The sequence below is a fragment of the Carettochelys insculpta genome, chromosome 1, assembly GCF_033958435.1.
Source record: "Carettochelys insculpta isolate YL-2023 chromosome 1, ASM3395843v1, whole genome shotgun sequence".
In the NCBI taxonomy this organism is placed as follows: Eukaryota; Metazoa; Chordata; order Testudines; family Carettochelyidae; genus Carettochelys; species Carettochelys insculpta.
In genome coordinates, this window is record NC_134137.1 from 363,237,505 (window position 1) to 363,253,268 (window position 15,764).

Genomic DNA, 15,764 nt, shown 5'->3' on the forward strand with positions numbered 1-15,764 from the left:
CTGTTGATCCTCTTCTGAACAAAATTTTTAGCCCATATATTCCTATTTAAAGAAAAAAAGTGAATAACGGGAAATGATTAACACAAACATATATGTCTCAAGCAATGCATCTCTTTGCATGTGCAGAAAGACCTGTTGTATTTAGGGTGCAGAGTGGTTTTCTTTAAGCTCATTTTTTAGTTGAGCTTCAGGGTAAAGTTGGAATGGTTTGGTATTATCACAGTTGTGATTGTGCTCTTTTACTCCTTGTGCTTAAAAAAAGCCTAGTTTGAACAAATAGACTTTAAAAAAATCAGAATTTGAACAAAATGAAAGCTTTGAAAATCCCCTTGTTTACAAACTAATCATTTCCAGCACAAGGAAGTTAAAATAATACATTTCCCCCATTATACTACAATCTATTTGCAAAGTTTCTTTGAAAAACTCTCCAGTGGAAATGCCCAAAGCCAGACCTCTTCCAAATACATTGTGTCTTTAATAAAAGGGAGTAATTCTGGAATCAGCGTTTCTCTAGGAATTTGTTTACGTGCAGGATAATGTTGAAGATAGTTTGGGCCGAGGCCCCAAAGGCAAAACACTATGCCTGCCAATGGTTGCACAAACATGCACATACTATTTCTTATGTGCACACAATTCTTAGTGAGGTTTGTGGAAGGGCAAATTTTGGTCACATTCTAACCTACATTTTTGGTGAAGGAGCCCACTATATTCCATTATAGATAATTTCCCCTAAGCCACATGTATGGCACTAAAAGGCGATCTCAAAGTTTAGGGAATTTTTATAAAGTATTGATAAAACAAACAGGATAACATAACCAAAGCTGTTTCTGCAATAATAGTATGCATGACACAATGTACTCATCAATTGTCAAAAATGAAAAAAAGGGAGTTGATTCAGGAATAAAGTTTTAAATTTTTAAGAAGCCAACTACAAGGATTTTGTGACTGGATGATAACTATTACAGACATTCAGGAGCATTATCTTTAATTTCAAAGTTAACTTCACAAGAGGCTTGTCTACACTACCTACCTTCTTCGAAGGGAGGATGGTGGTTAGGGTGTGAGGAGTTTATTAACGAAGTGCTGCGCTGCATATGCAGCACTTCATTAAGCTAATTCCCACCCCACGCCACCCCACCCCTGGCAACTTCGAAGTTTTAAACTTCGAAGTACCGGCTAGCGTCTAGCCGCAGCTCACCTGACGGTACTTTGTAGTGCCGGGGCAACTTCAAAGTCCCTTTACTACGGCTAGACGCGAACTGGTACTTCGAAGTTTAAGACTTCAAGGTTGCCGTGGGGGAATTTTGCTTAATGAAGTGCTGCATATGCAATGCAGCACTTCGTTAATAAACCCCAACACCCTACTTACCATCCTCCCTTCAAAGGAGGGAAGTAGTGTAGACATAGCCAAGGAGTTATCTTTCTCCTGTAATGCATTTTCCATTAACTAACCGTTGTCTCCTCTTTTCTTTTTTTGGTATGTGCTTCTTTTAAATATTGCAGCTCAGTTACTTTCTCTTTTATTATTATATTGCCTTTTGAATCACAGTTGGTACAAGAACTGTCACCTCTCTGCTTAATTTTCTAAAGTCCTTTCCTTCCCACAGGTTTGCATCTTTCCAAGAGATGTATTACACAGGTGTCAAAATTAGCAGCCTTTAGTGACTAGTAAACCATGCACTGTATAGCTGTGTCTACACGTGCACGCTACTTCGAAGTAACGGCACTAACTTCGAAATAGCACCCGTCGCGGCTACACGCGTCAGGCGCTATTTCGAAGTTAACTTCGACGTTAGGCGGCGAGACGTCGAAGTCGCTAACCTCATGAGGGGATCGGAATAGCACCCTACTTTGACGTTCAACGTCGAAGTAGGGACCGTGTAGACGATCCGCGTCCCGCAACGTCGAAATTGTGGGGTCCTCCATGGCAGCCATCAGCTGGGGGGCTGAGAGACGCTGTCTCTCCAGCCCGTGTGGGGCTCTATGGTCACCGTGTGCAGCAGCCCTTAGCCCAGGGCTTCTGGCTGCTGCTGCTGCAGCGGGGGATTCATGCTGCATGCACAGGGTCTGCAACTCGTTGTCGGCTCTGTGTATCTTGTGCTGTTTAGTGCAAGTGTGTCTGGGAAGGGCCCTTTAAGGGAGCGGCTGGCTGTTGAGTCCACCCTGTGACCCTGTCTGCAGCTGTGCCTGGCACCCTTATTTCGATGTGTGCTACTGTGGCGTGTAGACGTTCCCTCGCTGCGCCTATTTCGATGTGGTGCTGCGCAACGTCGATGTTGAACATCGACGTTGCCAGCCCTGGAGGACGTGTAGACGTTATTCATCGAAATAGCCTATTTCGATGTCGCCACATCGAAATAGGCTACTTCGATGTAGGCTTCACGTGTAGACGTAGCCTATGTGTGTGTTCTGTTAGAGGCACAGCTGAACACTCTGCCACAAGCAACAAAACATACATAAACAGTAAATAGCTCTGAATTTGGCAGCCTGTTCAGCTAAATTGCATCATATTTTTCCACTAGTGTTCTCTTATTAGCTCACTAATGAATGCTGCACACTTTTCAAAGACTCTGACTAATTTCTAAATGTTTTTCTGGGACTTGGAGTGAGGCAGGGCAAGCAAAAACAATGAGAAGTCCTGTGGCACCTTATAGACTAACAGATGTTTTGGAGCATAAGCTTTCAGGGGCAAAGACCCACTCTGTCATATGCAAAACATCTGTTAACCTATAAGGTACCACAGGACTTCTCATTGTTTTTGCAGATGCTGACTAACATGACTACCTCTCCGATGCTTGTCACCATGCTGGGAAAGCAGTAAATGGTGAGAATGCACTGGAAAAACAATACGAAGGAGAATGTCTGAGAAGATGAGAGCAGAATCTAGACATCCCACTGCTACTACAACCCAGAAACTATACAAATGTGCCTCATGATCCTCAGGTCCAAACAAGTAAGGGTAAATTAATGTTAAACTCATTAGCAGTTCCCCAAGTCAAGCAAATGCTTCAGTACATTGATCAGGGCCTTAGCAAGCAGCTGAACCTATACTACACATTGCCAATAATACTTAATTTCATGTGCCAAAATGAGGAAAGTCAGTGTCTTGTGACCTGTTGACTCCACATGGACTATCATTTGATGATCTATAAAGTAACCGCCTGCTGCAGAAATTAGAAAGGGAAAAGCTGTTCAGCACATATCCTCTGTCCTCCAGCCAGAGCTCCTATCCTTCCAGGCTCCTCTAGCTGAAAGAGGCAGAGAGATACAAAGAGCCAGGCACAGGAGGGACACAGGAGAAGGGTTGTTTTTGAAAACATGAGTATCTATCTAACATCCAGCTCTACATCTCTTTTCTGTCATATCCGCATGATGCAATTTGCTGTTCTAATGCCTTCCCTGATAGTTTCTAAAAAAGATTAAGCTGGAAAAGAGAAAAAGAAAAAGTACAGGTTGAACCTCTCCAGTCCAGCACTCTCTGCTCTTGTAACAATGGCCGTCTTGCATGATTTTAGTTATCCAGATGTCTACTTATCATGGATGTGGCCAAGTTTCCTGGGGTCCCATAAAGATTATTTACAGCCACCTGTCAAGGTGCTCAGATGCTACGTCAGTGGGTGGCAGATCACTAAGTCAATATAACAAAACCTTCAGAGGCTAGGCGCACAGTAGATTGGAAAGAGTGTGAAAAGGAAAGGAAAAGAGAAAATTAAGAAAGGGAAATTCATATTGCAGAGGAAAAGACCTGCAAGAGGAGGAGACTAATCAAGCAGGAGAGTAACAAGAAATAATTTGAAATGGGAAGATCCTCAGCCAGATTTCAGCTAGCATGAACCAGCGGAGCTTCACCGCTTGCCTTTTTTTACCCTTGCTTTCCTCTTTCAAAAGAGGCATGCAAATGAGGGAAATTGAAAATGCAAATGAGGTGCAGATTTACATATCTGTCATCTCATTTGGATATTATTATTTCAAAAGAAGAAAAGCAGAGTAGACAGGGCTCTTTTAAAAGTTATTCCCATTTTCAAAAGAAACTTTTTTCCCATAAAAATGGGAAGAAGGTTCTTTCGAAGATGGGGTTTACTTTTGAAAGAGCTTAATCTTTTTTTTTTCTTCCTGAAAGAGCTGCACTGTTTTTCTTCTTTGGGAAGAAGTGCTTTGGAAAGAATATGCAAATGAGGTATCCGGTATGTAAATATGCACCTCATTTTCATTTTCGTTTTCCCTCATTTGCGTGACTCTTTTGAAAGAGGAATGCAAGTGTAGACTCAGCCTTTGACTGCTATATTTTGGGTGATGGGGCAAAGCGTACACATGTACACATATACATGCACAATGAAGCCAGTTCCCTTGGCTCACTGGTGTGTTCTCCCCCCACTGAGAGTGGTACCTCCCTGGCCAATGATGGAGGCGATGGGCTGTCATCATGAGGGAGTCCCACTCTGTCACCAGCTGCTGCAGTGGAGTCATGCTTTGGTGCTCCAATAGCTACCTGCCTCCTGGGGCTGTTGCTGATGCTGAGGAGACACCATATCCTGGGTTCTTGCTTTCCCCCTCTCATTCCTGTCCCTTTCACTCCCCTTTGTTCCTTGCCTCATCCTCCAGCCCCTTCTCTTCCCCTTGCCCTATCCCTCAGTCTTCTCCCCACTTCCTCCCACTCCTCCCCTTGCAAGCCCCACCACTCTCTCCTTGCCCTTCCCCTCATGGACACTCACCATTGTCGAGGAAACGGGAGGGCACTAGGTCACAGGAGGTGGTATTCAGCTACCAAGGAAGCAACCCTTGCAGGAGATAGGCTGCTCTGTCCCACTTCCTGCAAGCTGAAATGCAGGGGAGGTGCATTGTTGGAAGCACAGAGCGTACTTCCTGAGAGAGCTGAGCAGAGAAAGATCAGCTGCAAGACAGTTTGGTGCTCACAGAAATCAGGACCGGGGGGAAGTGGCACATGAGCCTGTGTGACACCATCTACACGCATACCTCACATCTGCTTGGGGGAGCAACATTTCCCTTCACCCTCCAAATTAGGAGCATATGTGCCACTGATTTTAATGGAAATATACTGATCCACATCAGCTGAGGATGTGGCCCATCATTCCTACAAAATTGTAGGCTGTTGGAGTAAGAGGGAGAACATAATAAAGGGTCTTTCACCCAGAAAAATCAGTAGAGTGGGCTGGGGGAAGAGCAGATACTGCAGTTAGATGAGACAATGGCAGGAAAAGATGGCACAGGAAGATGAGTTTAAGGCTAAGTCTGCACTGGCACTTTACTGCAGCTTCCTGGCTCAGGGCTGTGTTTAAAACAAAACAAAAACCATAAAAATAAAACAACAACAACAAAAACAAAACAAAAAAACATGATTGAAGCACAGCAAGTTACAGAGCTGTAAAGCACCAATATAAACCAGACTACAGTACTGGGAGCCACACCTCCAGTGCAGCAAGTCCTGTGGCACCTTACAGACTAACATATTTTGGAGCATAAGCTTTCATGGGCAAAGATGTGCAGGTGCATGGGGAGGGGTTTCAGAGAAGTATTTAAAGAGGGGACCCCCCCCTCTTTAAATACTCCTCTGAACCCCACCCCCATGCATCTGATGAAGCAGGTATTTGCCCGTGAAAGCTTATGCTCCAAAATATCGGTTAGTCTACAAGGTGCCACAGGACTTCCTGGTGTTCTCGAAGATACAGACTAACACCACTACCTCTCTGATACTTCCAGTGCAGTTACCTACTCTGCCCGTGGAGGTGGTTTACCTAGACTAGAGCTCTGGGATTGCTCTCCCAGGCTACATCTACATTGTAGTTGCCAGTTTACAGTTCAAAATAAGCAACTATTTTGAAGTTTCTGCTACCCCCTCATGATGAGGAGTAGCGGAAATGGAATGCCGTGCTATTTTAAGTGTAGTGAGTAGCTGCAGACTTGCTATTTTGGGTTACTACTGTAATGATCATCCACAGCCCTAATGCTCCCTTTGTGGCCACACTGCTGCACGAAAGCACTGCAGTGGCTGCACTGTCACAACTGCACTTTAAGCTTTTCTACATTTAAAAATATAAGTGTACTTGTTGAAAGGAGGAGGGGCAGGCAGAATACTCTGGTTTTTCATTCTAAAATTACACCCAGACTAGTCATGCCACATAAGCAGCCCAAAGGTGTCTGAAATCTTATCTCTAAGTTTCCCTGTCTATAGCTCCTGAGCACACTAGCTTAGCAGTGTTTACAATGAACTTTGCTGCATTATAGAAGAAGGCACTTAAAGCTGCATATTTCTTTCTCTACATAAATAAAGATTTAATTAGCACTTACTGCTTTGTAATCTGACATGTTGCAACAGATACCAATGCTTGCTCCTGAAATACCTTCTTCTGTAATAGAATGAGGTGCCTGTAAACTGCTACTTGTGGATCTGGGAGCTAGCAAAAGCTTTAAGGTACACAGCCAACTAAAAACGAGACAATTTATTTAGAACGGTTGGTCTGTTTTATTTACAAATACAAACTAACATGGCTAACCCTCTGAAATGAAAACAAAAGCAGTCAAGTAGCACTTTAAAGCCTAGCAAAATAGTTTATTAGGTGAGCTTTCGTGGGACAGACCCACTTCTTCAGACCATAGCCAGACCAGACCAAACTCAATATTTAAGACACAGAGAACCAAAAACAGTAAGCAAGGAGGACAAATCAGAAAAAGATAATCAAGGTGAGCAAATCAGAGAGTGCAGGGGTTGGGGGGAAGGTCAAGAATTAGATTGAGCCAAGTATGCAGACGAGCCCCTATAGTAGTCGAAGGCATCCTTCAGTCTGCATAGACTACGGATCGCGCCCTTTAAAGTTTCAATTGAGGACTTCATTTACAGCGTCTATTGTGACTATGAAGACCCACACGAGAGTGACAGTCCTTGCTGGATCTCTTGAAGATGTAGTGGAAGTCCTTATTGTGCTTTCTGTGTGCTCGCTTCTCCTCTGCTAGCTGTCTGATCTTCACCTCGCCCTTCTGAAGGCCATTGTGTAACCCCTGCCTCCTTCTGCTGCGGTCGTCTGCTAGTTCTTCCCAGTTGTCCAGCTCGATGTCTACCTCTCTGAGGTCTCTCTTGCAGACATCTTTGTAGCGCAACTGGGGGGCGTCCGGGAGGTCTTTTGCCAGAGGCTAGCTCACCACACAGGATGTCTTTTGGAATCCTTCCATCATTCATCCTGTGGACGTGGCCAAGCCAGCGGAGTCGATGCTGCCAGAGGAGGGTGTGCATGGTTGAGATTCCAGCTTGCTCGAGGACGGCGGTGTTGGTCACTCTGTCCTTCCATGATATTCCAAGGATGCACCTGAGGCAGTGCAAGTGGAAGATGTTCAGCCTCTTTTCCTGGTGGGCATACAGGGTCCAAGTCTCACTGACATAAAGGAGGGTGCTGAGGATGCAGGCTCTGCAGACTTGCATTTTGGTGTGAGTTTACAGCTTGTTGTTATTCCACACTCTCTTGCTGAGTCTGGACAGAGTTGTGGCTGCTTTTCCGATCCTCCTATTTAGCTCAGTGTCCAATGACAGGGTGTCAGTGATGGTGGACCCGAGGTAAATGAACTCGTGGACGACCTCTAACATATAGTTGTCATTGCTGATTGATGAGGATTCAGCAACATCCTGACCGAGTACCTTTGTCTTCTTTAGGCTGATGGTAAGCCCAAAGTCCTTGCATGCTTTGGAGAACTGACCCAGCAGTTTTTGAAGCTGGTCTTCTGTGTGAGACACTACAGCAGCATCGTCTGCGAACAGCATGTCTCTGATGAGGACTTCTCGCACCTTAGACTTAGCTTTCAGCCTTGCAAGGTTAAACAGTTTCCCATCAGATCTTGTGTGCAGCAAGATGCCCTCTGTTGAAGATCCAAAGGCATGCTTCGGGAGGAGTGCGAAGAGGATCCCGAACAATGTCGGAGCAAGCACGCATCCTTGTTTGACGCCGCTCCTGATTCTGAAAGCATCCGATAATGTGCTGTCATATTGGATGGCTCCTCTCACGTCTTCGTGGAATGACTGGACCATCTTGAGTAACCATGGAGGACAGCCTATCTTGTGGAGCAGTTTGAACAGACCATCCCTGCTGACCAAGTCAAAGGCCTATAGTGACTCAGAAAGTTCCCATCACAATTTAAACCATGTGTTAATGTGCCGAATTTGAATATAAAAGCCAGCTCGGCTGCTTCTCTTTCCAGAACGGTGCGATAATTCCTCTTCAGTAACACACATACCTTTAGGTCATTATGGGGCATTTAGGTTATTTATGGGGCATTCTGTCAATGACCTAAAGGTATGTGTGCTACTGAAGAGGAATTATCGCACCGTTCTGGAAAGAGATGCAGCCGAGCTGGCTTTTATATTCAAATTTGGCACATTAACACATGGTTTAAATTGTGATGGGAACTTTCTGAGTCACTATGGCCGCGTCTACATGTGCCGGCTACTTCGAAGTAGCGGCGCCAACTTCGAAATAGCGCCTGTCATGGCTACACATGTTGGGCGCTATTTCGAAGTTGATATCAACGTAAGGCGGCGAGACGTTGAAGTCGCTACCCCCATCAGGAGATGGGAACAGCGCCCTACTTCGACATTCAGTGTTGAAGTAGAGAACGTGTAGTCGTTGCATGTCCCGCAACATTGAAATAGTGGGGTCCTCCATGGCGGCCATCAGCTGAGGGGTTGAGAGATGCTCTGCCCAGCCCCTGAGCTCAATGGTCGCCGCGTGCAGTGGCCCCTTAAACTCCCCGCCCCTGCCTTCCTGTGCAGAAAGCTGAGAGAGCATGCAGGCGGCAGCTCAGCCACGCGGCCAGCCTGCATGCTCCTCTGCAGCCACAACAACCCCCCAGTGCTGCGATGGCTGCGCCCCAGCTCCCTAAGCACCCCCAGGGCACCCCCCCAAGCGGAGCCAGGGCTCCCAGGCTGGCAGCCAGGCCGGGAAGCGGCAGCGGGGCCCCTCCTGGATGGAGGACGAGCTTCGGGACCTGCTGGGGCTCTAGAGTGAGGAGGAGGTGCTCTAGGTAATGGGGAGCAAGAGGCAGAACGTGGATGCGTTCAATCGGCTGGCCGAGGGCCTGGCCCCCCGGGGTCACCCTGCCCACACTCCGGATCATGTACGCAGTAAAGTGGAGGAGCTGCGGCAGGGTTACGCCCGGGCCCGGGATGCGGCCGGCCTATCTGGGGCTGCCCCCCTCACTTGTCCCTTTTACAGGGAGCTCAGGGACATCCTGGGCCCCTGGAACACCTCCTCCCCTCCGGCCACGTTTGATACATGAGCCGACGAGCCCCAGCAGGCCCCGGAGGTGGAGTCTGCCCCAGAGGTAAGCCCTGCACCCCGGGAGCCCCCCCAGGAGCCCACCCCCGGGGCACCGGAGGAGGAGGAGGGGGAGTCCTCCTCGAGGGATGGGGGGGCTGCACATCGTCATGCCGTCGAGGAGCTCCAGCCAGGCGTCCGCCCACCAGGTGTCCCCTGACCATGGGAGCGGACCATCAGGTATGCACCCCCCCGGTGCGCACCCCTGGGGTTGAGGGGCAGGGGCAACAGATATGACCAGGGCCCTCCACATGCCCAGATGACCATGGCCCCAAGGACAGCAGTGGCATGTCCCTCGGAAGAGTGCATCAGCCCCTGACCCCCAGCACAACAGTGCCATGCCCCATCCCCAGGGCTGGGGGGAGTGGAACCTCTAGGGTCCCCCGGGGGGCGGGGGTGGGACACCCATCATCATCATCAGCAGCATCTCCCGGGGACGTGGATGGGGAACCTGCAGCAGAGGGGTGGGGGAACAAGGGCCACAGCTCGGGGCCCACACTAACGGCTGTGTCCACTCTTCTTCCCCCCCGTGTTCCACAGCTGCACCATCGGAAGGACCGGAGAGCACCGGCGAGGTGTCAGTGGTCCCGGAGAGCCCACCGGGGCCATCACGCCAGGCCAGCCCCTCGGCAGAGGATCAACCAGCCCCACGGCGGGGACGACCGTGGCCCCAGCACCACCACCGGACGGCGACGGACCCCCAGCTGCTGGCCATCCATTGTCGGCAGCTGGAGGTCGCCGAGCAATGTCTGCGGGTGGAGGAGCGGCGCCTTCAGCTGCAGGAGCGGGTGCTGGCCTGGCGCCAGGAGGCATGAGGGGCCTTTATGCGGACATTCAAGAGCATTGCGGACTACCTGGCCCCCCATGCCACGCCAGCCGCCACTCTGCCCACCCTGCCCGCTCCACCCGCCGCTCCACCCGCTCCTCCACCCGCTGTCGCACCGCCACTCGCCACCGAGGGCCCTTCCGCCGAGGGGGACCTGGGGCCAGCTGACACCCGCCGGCCTTATCTCCTGGTCAGCCCAGCCCCCAGCCAGCCCCGGCGAGCCCCAGCGCTGGACATTAGGGGGTGTGGGGCCCAGGACATGCCCCCCCTTTGTATATATTCCCCTCAGTTTTATGTTTGTTTGTAAATAGTTTCTATTAGACCCCTGTTGTTATATTGTTGTTGTTATGGATGCTGATACCTGCCCCCCCATGTACATAGTTCTCCCCTTCCTTGTCTTCCCCTTTTTTTCTTTCATCTTATTGGAATTATAATATATATATATATATATATATATATAATATTTATTTGGCCTGTAAATATTTAGTTAAGATATTGATAATAAAGAGAGTTCAACAGAGATCTGGTTTTACAAACAAATGTCTGTTTTTATTTATTTTCAAGAAAGGTGGGGGTGTGTGCTCTTGGGTGCTTTGTGGTGTGGGCGTGGGGGCAGGGAGTGTTGTGGAGGATGGGGGGGGCGCAGTGGGGGGCCTGCCAGCGTTCACCCCACGGCCTCATCGAACTGGGCCCGCAGGGCCTCCCGGCCCCGGGTCCCTTCGGGGTCCACCTGGCGACTGGGGTCAGCGGGTGGCTGCTCATCGGCCCTGCCAGCCTCCACAGCACAGCCCTGAAAGAAGTCCTCCCCCTTGCGCTCGATGAGGTTGTGGAGGGCGCTGCACACGTCCACAACCTGGGGGATGTTGGTGAGGCCTGCATCCAGGCGGGTGAGGAGACACCTCCAGCGCCCTTTGAGGCGCCCAAATGTGCGCTCCACCACCTGGCGCGCATGGTTCAGGCACAGGTTGAAGTGCTTCTGGCTGGCTGACAGGTGGCCTGTGTAAGGGTGCATGAGCCAGGGCCGGAGGGGGTATGCCGCATCTGCTATGACACAGATGGGCATGGTGGTGTCCCCCACAGGGATCTCCCGCTGGGGGATGTAGGTCCCCGCCTCCAGCCGGCGGCACAGGCCCAAGTTCTGGAATACCCGGGCGTCGTGGGTGCTGCCAGGCCAGCCCACATATATATCCAGGAAGTGGCCCCGGCTGTCCACCAAGGCCTGGAGGACCACTGAGTGGTAGCCCTTCCTGTTTAAGTAGCGTCCTCCACTGTGCTCTGGGGCGCGGATGGGGATGTGGGTCCCATCCAGAGCCCCGAAGCAATTGGGGAAGCCCAGGATGGCAATGCCCGCGATGGCAGCATTCGGGTCCCCAAGCCTCAAGAGCCTGTGGAGGAGCAGGGCGTTGATGGCGCGGACGACCTGAAGGGGAAGCACATGGGCGAGCACCAATGAGGTGCGTGCAGGGTGTGTGTGGCCCTCCCCTGCCAGGGCCCCCCTCCCCTCCCCTGCCAGGGTCCCCCTCCCTTTCCCTCCCGTCCTCTGCCAGTGCCCCCCTCCCCTGCCAGGGCTGCCTCCCCCTCCCCCCGTGGGCCCTCTTACCTCCATGAGGACAGCCTTGCCGATGCCAAACTGCTGGCCCACGGACCGGTAGCTGTCTGGAGTGGCCAGCTGCCAGTCAGCAATGCCGACCCGTTTCTCCACCGTGAGGGCATGCCACATGAAGGTGTCCTGGTGCCTCAGTGCGGGGGTGAGCCACTGGCATAGCTCCAGAAATGTCTGCCAGCTCATGTGAAAGTTCTGGAGCCAGCGGTCGTCGTCCCACTCTCCGAGCACCAGCCGCTCCCACCAGTCGGTGCTGGTGGGGTAGCTCCACAGCCGGCAGCGTATGAGGTGGGGGGGGCGAGGTGCTGAAGGGTTGGGGGTTGAGTCCTCCTCCCCTGTGGGCAGCTCCTCCTCTGTGGCAAGGATGTGCTCAGCTGCCTCCTGCACGGCATGGAGCAGGGCGAGCACTGCTCCTACAGGGGCGGCTGGGTGGACCTCTGGTTGCTGCTGCTGGGGGTCCATGACTGTGTCGCTCGAGGTGTGTGTGCCTATGGGTCTGCAGACCGTGTGCTGTGCAGGCTGTGTGTGTCTGGGAGGGGCCCTGTAAGGGAGCGGCTAGCTGTTGCCCCGGAAGCGCTAGTCCGCCCTGTGACCCTGTCTGCAGCTGTTCCTGGCACCCTTATTTCGATGTGTGCTACTTTGGTGTGTAGACGTTCCCTCGCAGTGCCTATTTCGATGTGGTGCTGCCCAACGTTGACGTTGAACGTCGACGGCACCAGCCCTGGAGGACGTGTAGACATTATTCATCGAAATAGCCTATTTTGATGTCGCTACATCGAAATAAGCTATTTCGATGTAGCATGCACGTGTAGACGTAGCCTATAGGGGCTCGTCTGCATACTTGGCTCAGTCTAATTCTTGACCTTCCCCCCAACCCCTGCACTCTCTGATTTGCTCACCTTGATTATCTTTTTCTGATTTGTCCTCCTTGCTTACAGTTTTTGGTTCTCTGTGCCTTAAATATTGAGTCTGTTCTGGTCTGGCTATGGTCTGAAGAAGTGGGTCTGTCCCACGAAAGCTCACCTAATAAACTATTTTGCTAGTCTTTAAAGTGCTACTTGACTGCTTTTTGTTTTGATAGTGTATAGACTAGCACGGCTTCCTCTCTGTTACCTCTGAAATGAAAGATACTCTAAATGTTACAGAAGGCCAAAAACTATGCGATAATTTTCTGTCATTAGCACATAGTTTCATGGAAATAAAGAGGTTTTGCTGGAATGTGGGAATTTCAATGAAATTTGCAAAAGGAAAAAGTTGAAGATAATTCTTTCAAATGTTTCTTTGTTTAGATGATGTGGAAATGCTTGATTTTGACCCTCTTGGGCTACGTCTACACGTGCACCCAACTTCGAAATAGCTTATTTCGATGTTGCGACATCGAAATAGGCTATTTCGATGAATAACGTCTACACGTCCTCCAGGGCTGGCAACGTCGATGTTCAACTTCGACGTTGCTCAGCCCAACATCGAAATAGGCACAGCGAGGGAACGTCTACACGCCAAAGTAGCACACATCGAAATAAGGGAGCCAGGCACAGCTGCAGACAGGGTCACGGGGCGGACTCAACAGCAAGTCGCTCCCTTAAAGGGCCCCTCCCAGACACACTTTCATTAAACAGTGCAAGATACACAGAGCCAACAACTAGTTGCAGACCCTGTATATGCAGCACGGACCCCCAGCTGCAGCAGCAGCAGCCAGAAGCCCTGGGCTAAGGGCTGCTGCCCACGGTGACCACAGAGCCCCGCAAGGGCTGGAGAGAGAGTATCTCTCAACCCCCCAGCTGATGGCTGCCATGGAGGACCCCGCTATTTCGATGTTGCGGGACGCGGATCGTCTACACGTCCCTACTTCGATGTTGAACGTCGAAGTAGGGCGCTATTCCCATCCCCTCATGGGGTTAGCGACTTCGACGTCTCGCCGCCTAACGTCGATTTCAACTTCGAAATAGCGCCCGACGCGTGTAGACGTGACGGGCGCTATTTCGAAGTTAGTGCCGCTACTTCGAAGTAGCGTGCACGTGTAGACGCAGCTTTGTTTTGATTAATTTCATTTTGACTCTTAAAATACAAGTTTTTATATTTGATAGTTATATATTTGACATTACTAATGTGATTTTTACCCTACATATAAGAAACGTTTTAGCACCATCTAAACTAAATGTTTCAAGGTAAACTGATATTTTCAAAAATTTCTTTCATAGGAAATATCAGCTTTGTGTTACGATTTATGAGAAACCCAATTGTGAAACATCAGAATTTTCTGTAGAATGGAAATTCCAATTTCTACCCATCTCTAGTAACTATTCAAATATTTGAGGCAATGCTGTAATAGATATAGTTGTACTAGGAAATTTAGGTATAATGCCCCTGTGAAATCAGGAAGCATGATCTTCAAAATTAAGAATATAATATTTGTAGGAGAGATGAAAGCTGGATACTGCAGATTTTATGCAAATAGCTGTACTGGTGTGCAAATCAAATCAACAAATGAAAGTCTGATCTTCCCTTTTTAAAGTGAATAGAAAGACAAAAACTTTAGAGGAGATGTATCAGATTAAAAACCTTTAATAATAATTGACACAATTAACAACTTTTGGCATTGGGTGTATATTATAAACTGCAACTGATCTTTCTCATTCACGTCAACATATAAATGTAAATGCATTCTATCGACCAAATTAATGTATTGTTTTGATTAAAAATATAACAGAGTTGCTCTAATCTTCAATTTATAAGAATCAGAAAAAAATATATGTTTACTAACTGTGTGGTTATAGGCAAGTCATCCGAGCATTAGCCTATTTTACAAGTCACATCTATCACACTATTATTGATGCAGAAATGTATGGATTATAATTAAAATTAAATTATACATGTTCTTCAATCACTTTATATAAATATGTAGATGCCATTATTGTAGCTGAATCAAAATTCATAAATGTGTGCCTTGGAATACATTAGACTGGAAAACAGATGGCTCTAACAGTGAAAAAGCACCTGAACCTGACTAGTTCTTAATCTCTCACTTGGCTCTTAAGTAACATAGCATGTAAGAACAGAAAATGCAATTTTTTATGAAATCAGTAAACAATGAAGACCTCAGAACATGTAATACATAAACTTTAAAAATAGTAATTATCCTGAACAGCTGCATAAATCAAACCAGGCAATGAGTGGAATTCAAAGGAGGCTATTAATTAGTGCCTCTGGCAAGATGCAAAAGGACCTTCCAAAGTGAATTCCTGGCATGAACAAAAGGAAATACCAGCAAACAAAGGAGAAAAGATCTGGAACTGCAAAAGACCCTGGAGCTCTAGCTAAGTGATAGATCCACCAAAAACAAATGAAATCTGAAGGAACAGAGAGCAGCACTATGGAAAAGTTACCAGCAGACCAATAAAATTCTATCGAGAAACTGCCAGCATTCTAATGTCTGAAGTTATGCCTCCAAATACACAGTTCCTTTGTGGCACTCTAAGTACTACAGTTAAATATCTTTGTTCTGGCACTGTCCAGCTGTTCAAGGTACTGATCACACACAGGAAGGCACAGTCCCTTCCTCCAAAAAGCTTATCTTTAGGATCTGATCCAAAGCACACTGAAGTCCATGAGAAGACTCTCATGATTTCACTGGGCTCTACATCAGGTCGTCAGAAGATCAGCAACTAAAGAAAGATAGGGATGAAGAAAAAGAGAAAGGTTGAATAAAAATATACGTGCATAAGTGTAAATAAAACAAAGGAGGGGTCTGTGATTTAGATACCAAGCTAGGCCTCGAAGCTATGTGTATACAACAGCCTAAATTCTAGGTGAGCTACGCAATTTGCACAGCTTATTTTGAGCATAGTTCAAAATACACTGTTTCGGTATTTGGTGCTGTCTAAACAATGCCAAATATCAAAATAAAACATTCTTTCAAAACATCCCTTACTTGTCCTGAAATGAGGACTACAGGGACATCAAAACAGTGTGCCCATTATTTCAGACTACTATCTCGAAATAATGGGTGTGTGTCAAA

General features: G+C 48.3%; 1 protein-coding gene across 2 annotated transcripts in view; it reads right to left on the minus strand.

Moving 5' to 3' along the window:
• Positions 1 to 15,764, minus strand: part of LOC142025035 (semaphorin-3D) — a 228,517-nt gene that overhangs the window by 58,390 nt on the left and 154,363 nt on the right. The window lies entirely within an intron of this gene.